Genomic DNA, 21,845 nt, shown 5'->3' with positions numbered 1-21,845 from the left:
GTTTTTGTTAAAAAATACACAATTAAAAATATAGATAAATTGTACTTAACATGAGCACCTTTTAAGTATTTTATATCAATCAAGCCGTATAAGAAGCCTTTGGAGACAAGTTGAGAAAAAAATGTGTCTTTATATTGGACACCAAGTACAACCTACATACCTACCTATAGGGCAACAGCATGAATCAAATATTGGAAATCACTGTTTTACGCAAAAATAATAATATATCTATTACAATAGATTGTCCAACATAAATCTTTTCGTGTAAAAAGCCACTAAGTAGGTACATAGATATTTCAAAAAACCTGTAGACAAAAAATATTTTAACTAGGTACCTACTACCTCTTGTCACCATTTCTCACAACAGATATCTTAGCTTCCTAGTAGCAACCGTTTTATAAACTCTTTCGTAGATAACATTGCCTCAAAAAAAGTAAGTATTCAGTATTAGGCAGTGCGAAGGGTGGAGGTAGGCTGTTAAGATCCCACATAAATAATGCACATTAAATTTTGTCAGTCATACGAATTTGTTTTTATTGAACTAAGACTACAATACTGTAATACTACAAAAGAAAATAACACTACTAAATAATACTACTAAAAAATAGGTTAATTTAAAAAAAAATCAATTAACCTCTGCCTAACCAAACCCTAATAGTTTTTATGTTTTGGGCGATCCGACAAAATTATGCACACTTTTCCATTCACACTTATTTGTTTTCGTTGAATTAAGAATACATAGTACTACACATGTTTCCTTTATTTTGTTAACTGTCAATTCATGGTGGAACTGCATTGTATTGTTGTTTTTATTTAATAAAACGCAATTTTTTTTATAGTACTTATTCCACTTTTAATTAATATATTAGGACCGGTTTCGTCCGCTTCAGTGGGACATTTTCGACTGAATACATTTTTTTTTATAAAACAATATTTATCAAACAAAATTCAAAGCGATAGAAATAATATAACAATAGGTACATAATAATTATCCGTGCAATAATACCTTCCCAATAACAGACTAATTTAAAACTAATGAGGTTGGACATTAATATTTCATACTACGTCAGGGGCATTAAACAAATTATTTAAAATATTAACAAACCACAAAATATAAAACAATCTACACTTACAATAACATTAATATCAACAAATAATTATAATTAGTCAAAATTAACAATAATTTTTTTTTTTTTTTATAAAAAAATAAAATAAAATTATCAATTGAAGTGAGATGGAATAATTTTGAAGTGAGATGGAATTTTTATTGAATTCTGACTCATATTTTGGTTGTATTTGTTTTTTATTCCATCTCACTTCAATTGATAATTTTATTTTATTTTTTTATAAAAAAAAAAAAAAATTATTGTTAATTTTGACTAATTATAATTATTTGTTGATATTAATGTTATTGTAAGTGTAGATTGTTTTATATTTTGTGGTTTGTTAATATTTTAAATAATTTGTTTAATGCCCCTGACGTAGTATGAAATATTAATGTCCAACCTCATTAGTTTTAAATTAGTCTGTTATTGGGAAGGTATTATTGGACGGATAATTATTATGTACCTATTGTTATATTATTTCTATCGCTTTGAATTTTGTTTGATAAATATTGTTTTATAAAAAAAAATGTATTCAGTCGAAAATGTCCCACTGAAGCGGACGAAACCGGTCCTAATATATTAATTAAAAGTGGAATAAGTACTATAAAAAAAATTGCGTTTTATTAAATAAAAACAACAATACTACACATGTTGTTGGTGACTTTTTTTTAATTCATGAAGCCCTGCGTAAGTAACCAAGCCTCACGTATGATTTAATGTCATAATTATAGATATTTTATAGACGAGTATTTTATGACTATTATCGATTATGGCTTGGTTTTCGCAGAGTTAAATTGAATTTTAAAAACTAACCACCATCTGTAAATTATAGTTTTAGTTAAATGAAAACAAATTCGTATAACTGACAAAGTTTAGTATGCACTATTTCTATCAGATCTTAACAGCCTACCTCCACCCTTACCCACTGGTATTGGGAACCTATCCCATTGAATAAAAATAGTTCAATTATTTCTATTTAATTTGGAAAACGACCTCATAGAATAGTAGGCAAATATTAAATCTCAACTATGTTATATTATAACATATCACACGTGACACTAATAAATTCAAACCAATACACTCCACTCATGTTGCTAGTATTATGATAGCAGGAGTGTCGCATTATCATCAGGGGGAGTGACAACTGAGTAAGATCTATCCATCTAAAGGTTCTGGGAGGGCCCATAACCTATGGTCCACGGCTTCGAGACTAGCCTAGCCCAACGCAGGAATGCGTAGGGCGTCGGAACACAATAAAACGTAGTGAATATTTACATGGAATGCATTACACGCATTAAGTTATTTTGTATGCAACTATAACGGTCTTCATCATATAACAATGTCAGTCAAATTTCTTTTGTGTTTTTTTTATTTGGAGCAAGAATATATATTGTAAGCATTGGCGGCCCTAGGTAGAACACTTAGGGGGTCATTTTTAAATAAGTAATAATATTATTGGAGCTTGGCTTTTCGTTGTATACTTAAAAAACGTATTGCAAATTGGGTTTTTAAACATTATAAAAAAAGTGCTAGAAATTGTTATAGATAGGTACCTACTTACTCTTCAAAAAATGTCCATTTCACATCAAACAATCAAACACATTTAATAAAATACCGTAGCTTTTTAGCTTCATTTTTCATTTAACTGTCACTGTCAGAAAAAGTGTTGTGTACTGATATGGAACGGCGGGATCATTTATATATATAAAACACTTTTTATATTTCCACTGATTTTATTAGAAGGTAAATTTTATGATAAATATGGCAGATGACATTTTAAGCGATAACTTGTATACAATGGTTTAACACAATGAATCCAATCAATGCGTATTACTCAAAGGTTGGATTTAAACTAAACTGCATACAAACATTGAAATTGCAAATGCAAATTTTAAACAATAGGAAGCGATAACAAATAAGTATAAAAAGGTTTACCAAAACAAAACACGCTCGCTAATTTTATACCTGTTTCATTTTAACACATTGAAAATTTACATCTCTTTCATTTCTGGCAATGACCAAAGTCACGCCTAATACGGCGACAAAATAATATGAAGAAAAAGAAAAAGGTTTTGTTCTTCTCTTCGTCTGACATAGGAAAAATGAGAGAGAAAGAGAAATATTTATAAATATTTTATCCCGGCAGGTTCCGAAATGACCCAAGGTATACACTACACAGCAACCGATCGTGATTCCTTCTGTTTAAATTTTATACACACGGTTAGCGTGCGTCCCGAGTTGACGAGTTAACCGATAATTATAAGACATTGTACCTACATCTTAGATTATAACCTACATAGATTGTAAGATATTTATTTTTGGAAGGTCAATGACCAAATGACCTAAGGGAGAAGCCGCTAATGATTGTAAGCAGTTATAAACTCGAAATATTGATCTTATCACTGCCAATACTTAACTTAATGAATGAAAGGCGTGTATGCTTTGAAGAAAACTAGTCGGAAAATACTCATTTGAGTACCTATAGCCAAAATCGTCGTTATATAATATTATATTATATATAGGTATATAATATACGACACGAAAATAAGACAAAAGTCAAAATTGTCATATCTTGCCAATAATTGTCTATTATTAATATGCCGTAAATACGTGAGACCAAAGTTTCCTCAGTGTTTTCTTGAAATCACATTATAATGTCTCATGAATATAAATGCAGTAAACCTTTGATAGCGGAAAACTGCATAGCACAAACGGTCCGATGCAAACGCAAAGACAAATAGTGTATAATTTTCAATTTTAATATTCATAGAAGACGTTCAATATCAATTACTTGTTCAAACTTTCTTACTAAACCTTAACCCGACCTACTAAAAGGTGAAAGAATCTGTTGCACCGCGAGAAAAGTCCTGTTATTTCATACTATGGCATAACATAATACACACCTACCAACAATGGCTGTTCATACTTATAATACCTACCTAATTTGGGACGTCAAAGTTACTAGAAAGTGCAATTAAAACTGCCCGGGCCGCTACAATACATGATTATTGACCACTAAGACCCGTTTCAGAAGGGACACCGGTGTCGCACTCCTATATAATAGGGAGGCCTTTGTATTCGAATAAAGGGTCGATTGTATTATGTTTATGAATGCCCCAGAGCTAATGAGTCAACGCGTGTCCGGTACACCTTTCCGTCGGCCGCTACATTCTCAAGCCGCCGATACACCTGTTTTTATTACCGCAGCCAGTTTTATGTTCTAATTTATCACGCGAAATTATGAGTTGACTCATTAGCTCTGGGGCGTTCATAAACATAATACAAAGGCCTTCTATATTATATCGAGCGCGACACCGGTGTCCCATCTGAAACGGGCCTAAGTAGCGATCTGTCACACGATCACGTGTCTGTCATACGGAAATAAAACGTAGACAAATACTTACACACAATGAAGAAATAGGCTGATTCAATGCGAATGTAATTTATAAACTTATTCAAACAACAGGTGGATCTAGGCGTGCGCCTCTATTAGCACCCACCTCACCACTCGACCACTGGTAATTAATTATTAGAGATCGCTTACGGTTGCAGACTATATTATTTTGTGTTTAGGTATTTATTATGGAAATAGTGAAATCGTTGATCAAAAGGCAAATATTTCGAGAACGCAGATAGACAGATCATTCTTTATTAATTATTTGTACCTATACTTAAATACAGATTTTACGTTTTTATCAGTTAGCAAAGTTTCCTGTTAATATTAAGTACCTACCTATTAGACACGATTTTCATAAATCTAATCAAAATCAACGTTGTAGGTACTATATGTATGTAATCTATCTGGTATATGTAATGTAATGGTCCTTGGTCTGTAGGAACTGCAATTAACAAATCGGCTTTTAAAAAAAATAGGTAATGATTCGCTCAACATAATTAAATAACGTTTAGTGAGACCAATAAATAACGAGATAAAACCATAAATAGTTTAAAGCAGCAAAGTGCTTCCTTGTTTTATTGGTAGATCAAAAATATAAAATGCGAATCGATTCTCTTGATTAGCGCAATTAACAGTGGAGTGCCAGAAAGCCAGATAGTCAGATCGGATTAATAACATAATATACGAGGGTGGGTCAATAATTCCTTAGAAAAAAGCATTAAAACAGTTTTTATTTTTGTATTTTTTTTTTATTTCTCAACATAATCTCCTTGGAGCTCAATACACTTGGTTAGACGTTTCTCAATTTTTTTTAAACCGTCAGAAAAATAAGTTTTCGGAAGGTCCTCAAAATAAGCATTTGTCCGATCGATGACTTCTTCATTTGAAAAAAAACGTTATCCACTTAGCCATTTTTTTAAGTTTGGGAAAAGGAAAAAGTCACTGGGGGCTAAATCTGGCGAATACGGTGGGTGGTCGACCAATTCGAACTTCAATTCTTCAATTTTAGCCATTGATCGTAAACATGTGTGAACACGGGCATTGTCCTGATGAAAGAGGATTTTTTTCCTGTTTAAATGAGGCCGTTTTTCTTCAATTTTGTTTTTTAGCTGGTCCAATAAAGATGCATAATAATCCCCTGTTATTGTTTTTCCTTTTTCCAAATAGTCAACGAAAATAATTCCACGTGCATCCCAAAATACAGTAGCCATAACCTTACCAGCGGATTTTACGGTTTTCGCCTTCTTTGGACATGGTTCGCCTTCCGCAATCCACTGCTTTGACTGTTCTTTCGTCTCGGGAGTATAGTGGTGTATCCATGTTTCATCTACAGTCACAAAGCGACGAAAAAATTCATCCGGATTTTGTTGCATGAGCGACAACAGGGCTTTAGAGGCCACCACCCTATTGCGTTTATTGTCGACTGTGAGCAAACGCGGCAAAAAATCCTCTTTCATCAGGACAATGCCCGTGTTCACACATGTTTACGATCAATGGCTAAAATTGAAGAATTGAAGTTCGAATTGGTCGACCACCCACCGTATTCGCCAGATTTAGCCCCCAGTGACTTTTTCCTTTTCCCAAACTTAAAAAAATGGCTAAGTGGACAACGTTTTTTTCAAATGAAGAAGTCATCGATCGGACAAATGCTTATTTTGAGGACCTTCCGAAAACTTATTTTTCTGACGGTTTAAAAAAATTGAGAAACGTCTATCCAACTGTATTGAGCTCCAAGGAGATTATGTTGAGAAATAAAAAAAAAAAAAAAACTGTTTTAATGCTTTTTTCTAAGGAATTATTGACCCACCCTCGTATAATGGAAGAAATAAGTGGAAGCATACACATTGTATTAAATCATATGATAGCACTTTATATTCTATATGATATTATGTACCTATTACACAAACCTGTAGTAAACTAATATACTTTTAATAAAAGGATTAAAAACCTACGGTATAAATTAACAAAACATATTGTCACCTCAATACTGCAACTAGATAACTCTGATTTGGTCATTGTTGGGAAAATGAAATTTAAACTTTACTTGATTACCATAAATCTAGGCTATAATTATTATTTAATACATACTTGTTTTCAATTTCCGGCATCATTTGTCTACCATCTTTTTTAAAGATAATGTAATAACATTAAAAAAATTGATTCATTGTATCGTAAATATTGCTCAAAATTTTAGTTGTGACGTTCTCGTAGGTCTTTACTTGGTTATATGTTTTTTTTTTAATTTCAGACAATAAACAAGATTTGGTTTTTGATATTAATTGAGTACTATCTACATTAACCCCACCTCGGAAAGAAATATGCACATCACTAAATCCAGTAGGTATATACGTCATATTGAATTATAAATCTAGAAACTAGTAAATAACTAAAGTTTACTATCGACAGTTAAAACGTGACGCAAATGAATGATGGTAAACAGTATTACGAGCGATAGTTGAAAATTTATTTAAAAAACAAACACAATTGAAAATGGATTTATATTGCTATTAAACCAATAAATAATAGAAGGTACGTACCCAGGCATGTGGATACGTTCGAGGCACGTTGAAGAATATGCCAGAAACGTGATGGGAATAATTCATTTCATTAAGTTGAGCATTTGGCATGAAGATTGATAGTTAAGCCGGCGAATACGTATTTTATTGACAACCACGTGTTTGATAATTTAGCAACAGTATATTTTATTAGTACCTACTGCGAAAAAAATGCATGGTTTATTGAGATGACTGTTTTATTCACGTGAGTAAATTAAAGCTCAGCCAAACATTAGTTATTACAGGTCTTACAGATCAATTCCAAGTAGGTACGTAACTCCATAACACCCAATAACACACTTTTATTATATTGCCGAGCTAACTCCAGATGGATATGTTCACAACGGTTATCTCCGGTTATCTATAAGGCGAATTTTCCTTTCGACCTCGTGCACAGTTCGTGTCTGCTTCGGACGATGTTGGTTATATGATGTCGTGCTATCGCTAACGTCACAATAAATAACAGTTCGAGGAGTTATCTAATTAAAATTTAATTGAAAGTAAGCGACATTGTTTTTACATATCAACATTGGGAGGTTCACTTGATAGCTGCATTATGATAATAGCAACTCTATCATAGGAAGCGATACTTTCGATACTGTGGACTGTGGATCCATTTAGCAAGCAGGATAAGAGAAATGTTGACATTTCGGCCATGTGCGTATGAAATGCGTGATTTTTGCGGTTGTTTATCTAAATCTTCTTCTTCTCGTATGGCGGCAGAGTACAGAATACAATACAGAACCACACACACTAATACACAAGCACAGTGTCTAATCAAGCGCTTATTCTTAGAAGCGTTCATCTAATTAATTATATATGTAAAAATGGTAACCAAATCTTGTGGTTTAATTGAATATTTTTTTATATTTTATTATCATTTTTTAAGTATTTTTATGTAGTTACTTAAGGCGATACTTCAGTGAAACGGCAAATAATTTTCAATTATAGGCGCGACGAAATTTTGGACTCGCTGGCAGTCTAAGAGCGAACATCGAGGTGTGGAAACGTCAATTTGTTTCGTGATGGGGACGGGGGTATTAATTCTTAAATCGTGTAAAGATAACTAAAAACGTTACCCATTTACTTTAAAAAGAAAACATGTCAATTAATATATTATTATTGTTACTAATATAACAATAAATAGAACATTAAATGGACGCATGTAGGATTTATATGATGACTAATTATATTTCGGTCGGCATGCGTCATTTGCACCCGCGACCCGCAATCCGCGCATCGCCTATCCATGATCTTTTTAGACCATGCCTCAACTGAGGTATAGCCTTAAGTACTTATTAATAAGTACATTACATTATGCTTCCCTTTCCAAGATAAATTTTCGATCAAAATAACAAATAGGTAAGTTCCATGGCGTAAACACCAGATTGTTATTGTCTGTAGATACATAATTTTACAATTGTGAATTGAAGCACATTTAAAAAAATGTAAAGCCAATAATTGCCAGGGTTGAAAAATTCCGCACCGTAATTACATATTTATAAAGATAAAGGTCAACCCTTGCCGCAAGCCGGTTACGAGTCTTGGGTTATATAGTTGTTTTTGTTTGGCATTGAAGGACCCTTGCCATGTTGGGTAGCGTAATCTTAAAAATGAAGACAGGCACTGTAGGTAGGTGGGTGCGTATAGTTTGTACGTACGGCGGGCGTGCGATAAAAGTTAATGGACATTAATTTATTCAAGAAGAGTTCGCCATTCGCACGCGCTGGGGAAGAAGACGCGCATCGGTAATTTTACTCGCAAGACGATTAAAAAAAAAAAACGACTGCAGATATTTCGTAATCGTTTGGATTTTCTTAAAACAATCGCGTCCTAACAATTTAATACAAGCAGTCCAGCACTCCTTCAAGAGAGTGGGAGAGGAATAAGTGACAGTACATTTTCACCGGGACGACACGACATGGGAATAACACGAGAACACTAGTATCAATTATTGTCAAGTAAAAACACGGAGAGTATAATGTCCAACACCCGTTTAAACGGTCTTGTTAAACGTAATAGTATATTATAAAGAATAAATCAGGAAACTCGGAAATAATGGGAACTGAAATACTTAACGGGTAATGCGATAGCAGGTAACCGACTCGAGTAAGGAAGAAGCCGGGTTAAACTTACACACGTGTCAAGAATACGTTACACCTCGAATACTGAAAACTGCTCTCGGTTTATGCATTTACGCTCATTTAATGTTGGTGTATTACACACACTATTGCACATGCATAATGCGTGCTTCATTTTCGTAGGACACTCACACATTCAAAAACCCTGCATCAACATGCGGCGTATTGAATATAGCCTATCGGTATTCTATTTATTATCTGTTCTGTGGAATAAATAGTTAACATAAAAATAATTATTTCATTATTAGGTGCAACTAGTCCAATTTCTACAAACTAAAGAAAATACCTCGGGTTTCTGTAGATACAAGGACGAGTTATTATGGTAAAAGGAGCAAGCACGTTGCAGCAAACACTGTGTGCGTATCCGTTGTATACATTTGAAACTGCATGAAATACGTAAACTGATATCACTGTTTGAACTGGGTAAAACTATAATTGTACAGTGACGGCAGAGATGTTATCTCCTATCTAGTCTTCATTGATCTAGGAGTCAAAAATGTTGGGACTATTTCAGTATGATATTGACCATATTAGCCCAATTGCGACTAGTAGCGCGATTGCTAATTTATTATTTGTTCTGTTACTCATATAGGTAACTAAGACAGGATACAATGTTTAAAAAGCGTAATGAAAAACGATTGGCAATAACAGAAAATCGGTTATTCCGAATTTAAAATAAGTTTAATTGATATTTTTCGGGAGTACTTCCGTCCCAATTTATTAATAGGTATAATACCTAATTATTGAGCTTCTACTAAGTTCGTAGTAATTTAATCGTATTAATACGCAAAGAAAACGGCCGCACAAAGCCGGACAATATCCTCTCTCTATTCATATTTCTTACTCTCTTATCAGTTGAGAGAATCCTCAGAATTTCAAAACGGTGGACAGACAACCTTTAATTGAGTTAGTACAGAGTTTAATTGATACGAATTTTCTACTATGCCATTGAAATCGGAGTTTGCGACCAGAATATTGCCGCCTGAGAGAGATTAAAGTTTCTTACTGTTTTTGTATATAATATATAAGTATATATACGAAATTAACATATCAATCGTAAGAAAAGCAATTACTCAGGTATTGGAAAGTCTCAAGTTTTGGATATTTTAGAATAATATCTTTGTCTTTTATATTTCGAACGAAATATTTATTTATTTAAGAAAACAAAACATTGAGGACATAACATTTATATATTCAAGACGTGCACAACATGAGATTATATTAAAACAAATATTAGCCTCACAAGAGAGAAGAATAGAATATATAAAATAATAATAATAACAAATAAAAACATAGCACAATTTTATACAGAAAAATAAAATTTGGAAAACAAAAAACATACAATTTTATACAGAAAAATACAGTTTCAAAAACAAAATGCAAAGTACATCATTGAAAATGTCTATGACTTTAGGGAGCGCATTTACTAATGTCGCACCCCTCGCTAATGGTGCCTGATAGGCTTGACACGACGAAACGGTTCCGATCCAGAATAAATCATGGTTGCGACCACGTAGGTAATTGACAGGCACATGTAAATTCAAAATTCATTAGGACACCAGGATGGGAAGCCATCCCTCGCGATAACAGGCAAAAGTGTTTCAAGAGCAGAAGATACCTACGAGATTCAAGAGAGTGAAAAGTAAGCATGCATTGTAGAAAGGCAGTCGGAAAACAATAATTTGACGATAATTCGAAAGGAAAATAGTTATATGTCATAAAATAAACACATCGAAGAAATTTCTTCTGGAAGCGTTCTAAAATAAACTTATAGGAAACCTTCATAAGGACACCAGATAAGCGACCCATATTCAAGAATGCTACGATATAATTTTTTACAATATTATATTATCACCACTACAAAAATAATACAAAGCATAGTAATGAATGTTTTGTTGTAGCCAATGGAATATTAGATCACCTGAAGAGACACCTGTTCTTCTTTCTGTACGATAAAATATTCCAGCCATGTCGAATGATTTATTTTTATAGTATTGCCAATAAATTCAATGTCAGAACTCAGAACGTACGCTACGCGGTTATTCTAGTGTATAGAATATAGATAGTCCATGAGCTGTACAAACTTAAGACGAAGGTGACAAAAACCTCATTTAATACTACTAGCACTATCTATGTACAACAGTAGCGAAGAGTGCCCGTTGGAGGGAGGTGAGCTAAGGTTAAAAAATGCAAAGTTGAATAGTCATACACTCATATCATTTATGTGACAAAGTTAATTTTTGTTTCATCTTGCAACAGAATTTTACTAATTTGAATTTAAAAACTAAATTCTTATTTACACGTGTCTTTATTCACGTGTACAATAATTATAAATTATCAATGAATTTTATGAAGCTATCACTTTGAACGCGTCAAATAAGCTTGCATAATACATATATTTATTTGAAGTTAGATATAATATGTCACAGCATAATAAAGAGTCCTGCAGAGAAGTTGGACAGTAGGTATCTATTAATAATTAATCGATATTAATTTTATTAATTATTAACACCGTCTAACACTCTATCTCCTCACCGGAAATAAAAATTGACATAGGTACATAGATACAGATTTTCATTATTTTATTTTACATTACAACGTTTTTATTAGTTATATTAGTATTAGTATTCTAGTTTGTCCGGTGGTTGTTTATCCAGAACAAATCTTGCAATCGATTTTTAATTAATTTCCCGACTAGCTAGACATTTAAAACTTTTAGAATATATCAGAACACGATGCCAATGCATTCTTTTAATACTTTTAGCCACCTTTAAGTAGAATTGAATTCATTTTCAGTTAATTCTGTTTTTCATGAAAAGTTATTTCGGAAGAAATCCGTAATTCAATCCACTATTATGGGTTGCTAAGTGGGTGGTCGTAGCAACTAAATTATTAATATATACGTGCGTTACTATGGAAATCAAAATGACACTTCAGTATTCTATATTTGTTTGTTTGTCTTTTTTTTACTTCATAAGTACAAGTTAGAGGATATTGAGCATAATAATTCAACAGAAAAATTAAAAACGTTGTAAGTATATAAAAAGTTCTTTTTATCTTGTAATTATTTATTAGTCATTATTTAGTACCTAATTAAATAATTACATTGCGAGACAAGATAACCGTTAAAATGTTAATCAAAGTGTTTATAATCGGATCTTCGCTACTGCTATATTTAAGATAAGCACTAAATAATCGCTTAGTACAGGTTAATCGCGGGGAATAAATACATTTAGAACATGGTTACGACCACCAAAATTTTGCGATCAACGGAGGATCTGAATAACAAAGTAATTTTAAATAAGAAAACACTTTAATAATAAACTAAACAAAACGACATAAATGTCATTCATAAAATATAAGTAATATAACTTTGCAATAAACTGAAACGATAACATTTATATTAAGCGTTGCAAAAAAAAATCTGCTGTTAAAAGTTGTCGATAACTTTACTGTCAAATAATCTGATCGTACTGACTTCACTCCACTCATTATGACAATACCTGTCACGTGGCATCTCAAAACAAGTGCGGGACAAAAAAATATTATTAAAAAGTCGATTGCGATATAACGAATTAGCAGTCCCCGGGGTCGCGATTGACGAGGGTTACCTGTAATTAGTCGTCACCACTGCTGTATAACGAAAGGGGTCACGTCCAGGTATTAAATTAGCAATACAGCATTCAATTACAGGTGAGTTTTCTAAAAATGATTTCAGGCTCGTCACCATTCACTAATCCAACATATTATTGGTGGTGTCTTAATTTCCTCATTCAAATTGAATAAAAAAAAGTTAAAAATCGTTATAGTGACAGCCATATGTGAAACAATCGATAATCAAGAGAGGGAGCGGCCAATGATGAATGGTATTTCCTCGTAAGGGTAATAACGCTAATATCCTATGCAAGAGGAGAAAGAAGACTATGGAAGCAGCTCCAACATGCAACCGCGACGGGAGGGCCTCTAACATCGCTTTGTCCGTCCGAGATATCGATTCGGCCCGATCGAAACATTACCAGCGACCAGGCCTCCTAATAATGCAAGAGTCACATGGAAAGCTCATAACGACTGAGTACACAAGTACAGGTGAATTGAGACAGCGTTACTCAAGCTTGTGTAACCTGTACGAAACATTTTATTGTTCCCATTGCTATATTATTAAAATACAAGTTTATGCAATGCGAAAAACATTGACAATTAAGTATGCACTCGCTGAGACATATCCTGCCACTAAGAGTAATCACTTCTTTTTCTTATTGTGCCAGCAGGATGATCTTTGATCTAGCATCTGCTACCCGAAAGTATACCACGAAATGCGACGTTGTCCTCTGCTTTTATCATTGACCGTTCCTTGGATAACAAGTTGGTTAATGCCGTACTTTTAATAATATAACTTTGGTCCGCGTACTATGGAGATTTAAAACATAATATTGTACCTACACCCAAGGTACTACAATTTAACGATTCTGAAAGTGAATATTTTTCAATTGACGGCTCGGAAACATTGAAAAAAAAATGCTAAGTGTGATATTCAAGGGGAAAAGTTATTGGCCACTCGGAAACAACGTCTTGAACCTGGTTCCGAGGAGATAATTTTCAATTTGCTGTTCAGAAGATGAAAAGGGGCACGTCGCTATAAAATAGCGCCAACGCGTACACTTTTTTTGCAGAAATAGATTGATATTTTGTAAAATGCGGGTACTACCTACCTATAATTGAGTGGGGAAAAAGATTGCAACACTGGCAGATATTAGGGAAAATCGTGTTCGGAAAATTGTACGTATGTAGTAGTAAGTAGATCGTGAGATGCTGTATCGGAAACAGATGGCCTTATAGCATTCAGATCAAATTCATATCTAAATAAAACACTTAAAAAAACGTAATAAAAAGCACCGGAATTCAAGGGAAATACAAATGAAAATACGTAAGTAAATTAGAATTACCATCGTATTGTATATATTAATTATATAGAATTATGAATGATTCAAAGGTAGATTAGCAAGACGGGGCTAGCAAGTATTAAGTCGTAGGTACCTATCCAATATCAACTTAATGTTCTTATTGAATATAATAAAATTGGTACATTATTGTTTGTAATGTTCCACTAAACGTCATTCTCAATGCTCTCCTTTCGGTGAATTGTGATACGGTGAAATGTAAATACGTACAATTTACATGCGACTGGTTAAATTATGAGATTGAATATACCGCACGTAGTGGCGAATTAACACCTCAGTATCATTTTTTTTAAAATCGTTTGATCGTAAATAATAATATGATTGATTCAAAAGAATTAAAATAGTTTCCTTTATTCTTACATTTTACTATATTAAGTGTATCAAAACATTTATTTTTATTTCATTGAAGCTTCCTTATTAACAAAAGCTTGAGAGTCAACGATTTGCTTCATGTAATTCATTGAGTGGGCTTTAGCATTGTGGGAATTTTATTACAAGACCAAGTATGTAGGTACCTAGAGGTTTATCGTGTAAGTTATTTCCATAATATAATAGGATATTGCTTACGTGGACATGACGATCCCAAATATATTACGTTCCACGTTTTAAGGCAGGTACGTACGAAATTCCCAAGTCGCCTGTAAATTAGTACTGGAGCAGAGTATTGTCGATAACAATGTTTGCACTTAGGGAGATTAGTTTTTTGTAAAACACACGGTGTATGTAATCTCGCATTATGCTCGAAAAATACTACCCATTCAAGCGGTGTATGTATCGAGTGATAAAGGAGTTACTCCCTTAATAGTATGTATTGAGAAACTGAACACATCGAAAATCAAAAATTTAGGGGCTGATCAATCCTTAAGCTTTTGCGAAAGCTATTAAATGTTAGCTCGCTTTAAAATTCATCAGATAATCAGGGAGGCGATAAGTACGTTTCTCAGTGACAAAATTCCGAATGGCATTCGTCAGGTGTATGCTCGAGTAAAGGCGCCTTTTCACGCTGTCAATCAATCATCGTGATATATAATGTAAACATCATCTTTACCACGTGCATGTGCTATGTTATTAAATAAATGTACACGACGTAATGAGATGTCCATTCATGATCACAGATAACAAATTTCGAATATATTAAAGTCAGCCTTAAAATAGCTAGACGTACATAATCATAATGCTTCGTCCAGAGTCCAGACCAATATACATTTGTATGTGAACAAATGAACATTGTATAAACATGTCGATAAGATTATTTAAAATGTTTTAATAGAAATGATCATGTTTTTTGTGTCCCACAGCGGATGGAAAACATTGTTTACGTGCAGATGTTTCTTTGTTTACACAATTTAACCATTGCAGCACTAGTTGGAATCGCCATTTTTCTCTAATCACTTGAACGAGCATTTGATTATCAAATAAAATATGTTTATACTCAAAACATAATTGTTACTTGCGTTCTGGTTTAAAGTATATTGCTTTGCATGCATTAACTTATTATTTATCATAAAAATAATGGTAACAATGGATTACTTTTGGCTGCCTACATACAATTCACAGGAAAATAAATAAATAATAAATACAATTTTATGTCTGCACTAATACGACCAAATCAGAAGGTGCACGAAATGTCAAATTGAAGATTTAATATATCTGCACATATAATCATGTATGTGATTAACTAATTGAGTGAAGCTGAAATAATAATAGAATTTCATGGTATAAATGTGAAGTTCTTTTCAAAATCAACCTGAAATGCGAAGTGATTTGTAGCTAACGTGATCAGTAGGCCAGAGGTCTTTTTATTGCTCAAGTTCATACATTTAGTTTCCATTTCTATAGAAGATTTTTTCAACAACATTATATTGGAAATTGTGGATGATAAGAGAAAAGATTACAAAAAAACACTGGTACACCAGTACACGTGAAACCAATACACATTTTTTTTCACTAGATTGGTTTAAGGGCACCGTGTAGGTAATACATATAATTACTAGTATGATAGAATCGATTCAGATCATTAGGTACGTAACTAACAATCCATTTGTAACAAGTAATTTAGTAATGTATTGTAATTGTCATTGGAATTAAAGCAGCCCAACCTGAAGATAGGGTCGAAATGTTTCACGCCATGATTTTCATGAGAAAGTTAGTTAAACAATGAATAGGATAGATTTGTATCGACCTGGAGCAAAGTGAAATGTAACATAATAAATATTGATCATGAGTTGTTAAAGCATTATCTAAATATAATGACAATGCGTTGTTTTTATTTATGACATATTACATGTCGGTTCCAGATTTAGTTTTGACTCCGGGAAGAATCAGCCTTCAAGAGTCTGTCTGAGCCCCCCAAAATTGTTGAAGAATCGTAAACGCATTGAAATATTTTCCCAGTATTTAAATAATATATTTGGTATTCTGACTGGGGTAATTCAGTGGTATGCAACATTTTGTGCAGGCAAACGAAACATCTCTTCCTTTAAAATACTGTTGTAATTTTTGACTATTGCCTATTTAAATTAGTAGCTTAATTAAATTAGAGATCGTAACTAAATCAGCGACGCAGGCATAACTTTTAAACTTTAATCGTATCAAGGATTGTTAATGCTCTAACTACTATTCGATAAATGAATGTCAGCCACTTGCTCAACCTATTAATTGATAAACAATGTGTACTTGCCAGACCCAGGATTCGAAATTCTGTGACCCTCGACACTATAGACCGGCGTTTAAGCCACGCGACTCTTTGGAGGCCCATATGATCTTCTTAGGATCGGACATGGTCGAATACAACTACTATTCATGTCCAGGAAAGCACCTTCATGGCATCACTCCCAAGACTTCCCATAAGCAAGTAGGTACTTCACCTCCATTATTGTTCTATTTGTCATTGTTGGCTATCGTGACTCTGTTATGGCGTTGCGGATATCAAAAACAATATTAATTTATATATATTCAGTCCACTACTTAACCAAAAATTATAGTCACTATATTTAGATGATAGTGATTGCTGAGAGGTTCAAGCCAAGAGTGACGCTCATTTCGTCAAGTTTGCGATTCATATAATAAGAATCGATTGTGTTAATGGTTTCTCGTCTGGCGAGACTTGATGGTGTGATTAACTTTTAAGATTTGAAGGATTTGCTATACAAGTAAATAACATCTCTGAATTTTCCGTCCGCACGTTAGAATGTATAGAAAGCTCCTTACCAAGGATAATAAACCTGTAGAAAAATGTCATAATTTCTTCTGACTATCCGGTTAAACAACTTCAGAGTTATAACCACTAAGCAGGTAAATTTAAACATTTTATTATGATGCATGTTGAAGCTAGCTGAGCTTGCATAAAATCACGTCCACTTTAATATACAACTCGTCAAGTAATCACGTGCGTCGAAACAATAAGCTTTACTTACCCATTGTTCTTCGCTTGTCTCTTAAATAAGTACAGTTTTAAAATCAAAATAGTGGTCTCTTACGAATCCGTCACGCAAATCCAGACAGTGACATTGGACTGAAATGTATGACAAGAGGACAGATATGTTAAGCCTACTTAGCGCTACGGGATTAGCACGGCTTCGTGATTTATCGGCTGAGTGATATGCTGGAAATCCAAATCATAAAATAGCTAGCTAATCTGTTAATACCTATCATGCATTGCTAAAAGTTTTTCAAAGTATACTTGAACTTGTCATTCGTAAGGAATTATTATGAGAATGACATTGTGTACGAATACGTAGGTAGGTACTTTCTACGTTGGCCGTGGGTATCTTCATCAGAATGTTATGAGAAAAATCTTTTAATATCATTTCGTCAGCTGACTGCAGAACTATTCAAACTCACATTTGATTTTATTTAGAAGGGAGTACCTACTTCAAATATGTATTATTTATATAAATAAATATATAAATCATAATTTAGTCGAACGGTTGAACTAACCTGCCATTGGTAATGCCGATTGGGAGGGCAATAACTCTGTTCAATCAAATCACTTCGGATATTGACATATTCCACCTGCGTGAGAATCAGTATAAGGTGTGCACTGTTTTATAAATTCTTAATAAAATAGGGTCTGCTTTACTCATTCGGTGTATTTTTGTATTTACACTGTTCTACTGTTTAATGCTGGTCTATTTTTTTTACATATATATAATAAAGTATTATTAATATTTCTTCTCTTCTAAATGTCATGTTGTAAACGTCTTAAGTTAATAATTTGTAATTAAATAGAATAAAATTTGAAATTGAAAAAGATAAAATGACGAACCTATACATGTGTTTATATAAGTAATAAATAACTTAAGTAGGCTGTTTCCAAAAACACATCAGTAAAATATTTCAAATGTGAGTTAGAATAGTTGTGCATATATTTACATATACATATGCATATAAGATAGAAACTTAGGCGAAGAGTCCATGAGCCGTAGTAGGATCAATTTGCTAATGAAATTATTCTATCAAATTCTTAATTGATGTCGTTTTGAGGAATGGTGTTCCCAGAGTATGTAATGTGCTAATGTCGCATATTATTTAATAATATTCATAAACGGTGAATTACTAGATATTATTGAAATTAAATTATCGTAGACATACATACATCTAGGTTGAAAAGTATCACACACGTATTGCATTGGTGGAAGTATTTTGCAATACAATATAATTAATTACGTGTTATAATTTCCTCTATAAGTAGATATCGGTGCGGTATATTTATGGTTCACACAACTACTTATAAATTATATTAATATATTTAAATCGCTTACCTTAGACGAAATTGATTAAAATGTCCGTGTCAGAGTTGTATTGGATTTTTGAAAATGCCTTACCTGTAACAGAAGAGAAATAAACATTAGTATGGCATGGCATTGGGCATTTAAATTAAGTTCTATAAATCAAAAACGATAAAAACAACTCACAGTAGTGCAATATTAAAAACATAAAAAAAAATAAACTGTTTAGATACAAAAACACACGCTTTTAATATTGCGTACCTTATGTGTACGAATAGATATCTCATTCTTCCTAAGTGAGTTTGTTGTTTTCTTTAACACAAACAAATAATCATGATTTAAGAAAATGCAGAAATTTATACATGGTCAAACATAGAGATTTATCCAAATATTATTATTAAAATATTTACATTAATGCAATCAATCACAGAAACCACACTTAAGTGTAATAATTAGGCATCAACAAGAATACTTATAGTAGATATACCTACTTTAATAATTTTGTATCAATATTTTCATCTTGGGTGTAAAAAAAGATATTTGCAAGCCGATATATTATCTTATATTTTAAAATCGACAATTTTCTTATATACATATATTATAACATCTTTACTTATGATGCACTTTTGTCAACTGTGGTAACAGAAAATCACCATTAACTGTATACAACGACGATCGAGTAATTTGACAGTGGTATTCGGGGGGTGTATTGATGAGGTAGGTATATCTGAAGTATACAGTTACCCATATCATACAAAACAAAGAAGGAAATAAACATTTTATAAATCACCAAGAATTATCACCGAGTGAACGTCGACTCTTTTAAAAATATGAAATGGAATCCGTTGACTGTTTTCGAGACACTTCTTTCAAAACAAACATGATATGAATAAAATAATATATGATTCCTTCGAAAGATATGATATGTTTATATGAATATTAAGTATTTTTAATAACGCAAACAAAATATCAAAAGTTTCGGCAATCATCTGATCTTTTACAGTTTTACACCTACTAAATCGTACAGATATTGAACTATAGTTAAGCTATTTTGTTTTTTATGCACTTCGAAATTAGATAGGTAGCAGGGCCATCAATTATTTATTGCAAATGCCGGAACTAATTACGATTAAATCTTCAGCAAGACATCTGTCCAATCGTGTATCAGATTCTGTAGTCATGTGACATACATTTTCACACACCGGATAATAAGCTGGAAAACAAATCATCCCAATTAATATTTAGTTAGCACCTGAACGAAATAGTGAAATCACAATATACACGACGAAAAATCAAGATTTAAGAAATTACATAGGTACCTAATATCGTGTGTACTTACCGGCATGTATTGTCTTACCAAAGAGGATGCGGAGGGTGTGGTCCTATCTACATGCTTTTGCCACTACACCACCACACAGTAAGTACAACAATGGCATTCACGGCACATTGTCTTCAGTAGCTACATACGAAAATCATAAAACATAGTAGTTCTAAGTTTTACGTACATTGTTACGTTTATTATAATTAACATACGTGAGTATTGTATTTTTGAGACAGTATATAAAAAATTTCATTCCCCTAACAGAGATAAAACAGTTCCAGTTCATACATATTAATACAGAATAAGCCATTATAGCAAAAAAAATAATACATCTAGTTAAATCTCCATTTGAGAAGGTATGCAACTATTCTTTTTAAAACCCCAATAGGGAAAACCCTCGAAGAAATACGAAGAACTACATTAATATTTCAGTCAGAGACACGTGAGAAAAAGCTTACAGTTTTAACATGCCGTTAGGACTAAGAAAAGAAATTTAGTATGATATATTTAAATTATGCACTATATATGTATAACATCATTGCTATAAAAGTATAAAATATTTAATGTTAAAAGCGGCTGTAATCAAAGTTGTCCAACATCATAGTTGTAATTTATTATACTCGGATGTATTGGAAACGAAGTGAATATTACATATATGAAATAAATTGATATATCAATAGGTAATACCGCACGTAGGTACCTACTATCGACAGATGGTAAAATCTAAACAATTTTTTACAACGTCTCAATCAAACGAAATTAAGATATCATGCGATAATTGAAAATTCACACAGTTTTCTCCCATGCGCATTTCTCGGCTTCATTGGTATTATTTTTGTTACGTATGTACTTTCGCTAAACTTGATTAACAGATCGATTCAGCGGGTTCTCATTCGCTTGGGCATCAATATCAAAAACAAACTTAAAAAGAACAACTAAAGACATCTCACGTGAATGTATTGTGAGGACGCCATAGTCATATTATGCTGAGCTGCTTTATCGGAGTCATATTATGCAATTAATGTTTCAGGGAGAAGTTACATATTAATTTAGGTAATTCCGGATAAGTTAAATAAGTTACCACCGATTGAATAGACGTGTTCAGTAATAAACTGTTCATAGAGCGATATAACCTGCACATCTCCACTTCTGCGGTGTATCCACCTTAAATTCAGGAGGTTAAAAAACTTAGAGTAACAATACACAAAACAAACACAAGTCTGTGGAAAATCATGCCGTCTTTAACGCGTCAATATTACATTTTATGGTTAGTTGATTCTTTAAGCATTAAAAAATATACATATTAAAACATGGCATAAAATGATCACTAAACCAAACACTTCATGATCATTATGATTGAACCAAACATAATAATTTTCCATTAATATTGTATTAACCAGATCCCATTAAAATAGATCGTTGATAAGTACATACCCATTTCAAAATTTTATAGTGTATATAAAATATCCTTGAATTGTGTAATCCGGCTTTAATTCTGCGGCAATAATTATTAACTTGTGTACACTATAATTAAAAACTTTGCGTGTAGAAAAAAATGTTAAGTTAATTATTTTTTAATACTTAAGAATGCCTATATTCAAATACGTCGATTAATAATAAAGTTATTTAAATCCGGA

General features: G+C 32.6%; 1 protein-coding gene across 1 annotated transcript in view; it reads right to left on the bottom strand.

Annotated features, from left to right (window-relative positions):
• twin (CCR4-NOT transcription complex subunit 6-like twin) overlaps positions 1-21,845 on the bottom strand; it is a 518,909-nt gene that overhangs the window by 97,261 nt on the left and 399,803 nt on the right. The gene's annotated exons all lie outside the window — the stretch shown is intronic.

The sequence above is a fragment of the Rhyacophila brunnea genome, unplaced genomic scaffold (assembly GCF_057557595.1).
Source record: "Rhyacophila brunnea isolate RB1 unplaced genomic scaffold, BYU_Rbru_1.0 scaffold_18, whole genome shotgun sequence".
NCBI classification, from domain to species: domain Eukaryota; kingdom Metazoa; phylum Arthropoda; class Insecta; order Trichoptera; family Rhyacophilidae; genus Rhyacophila; species Rhyacophila brunnea.
Note: the sequence above shows the minus strand (reverse complement) of the source record. Positions and strands in the feature narration are given on the sequence as shown.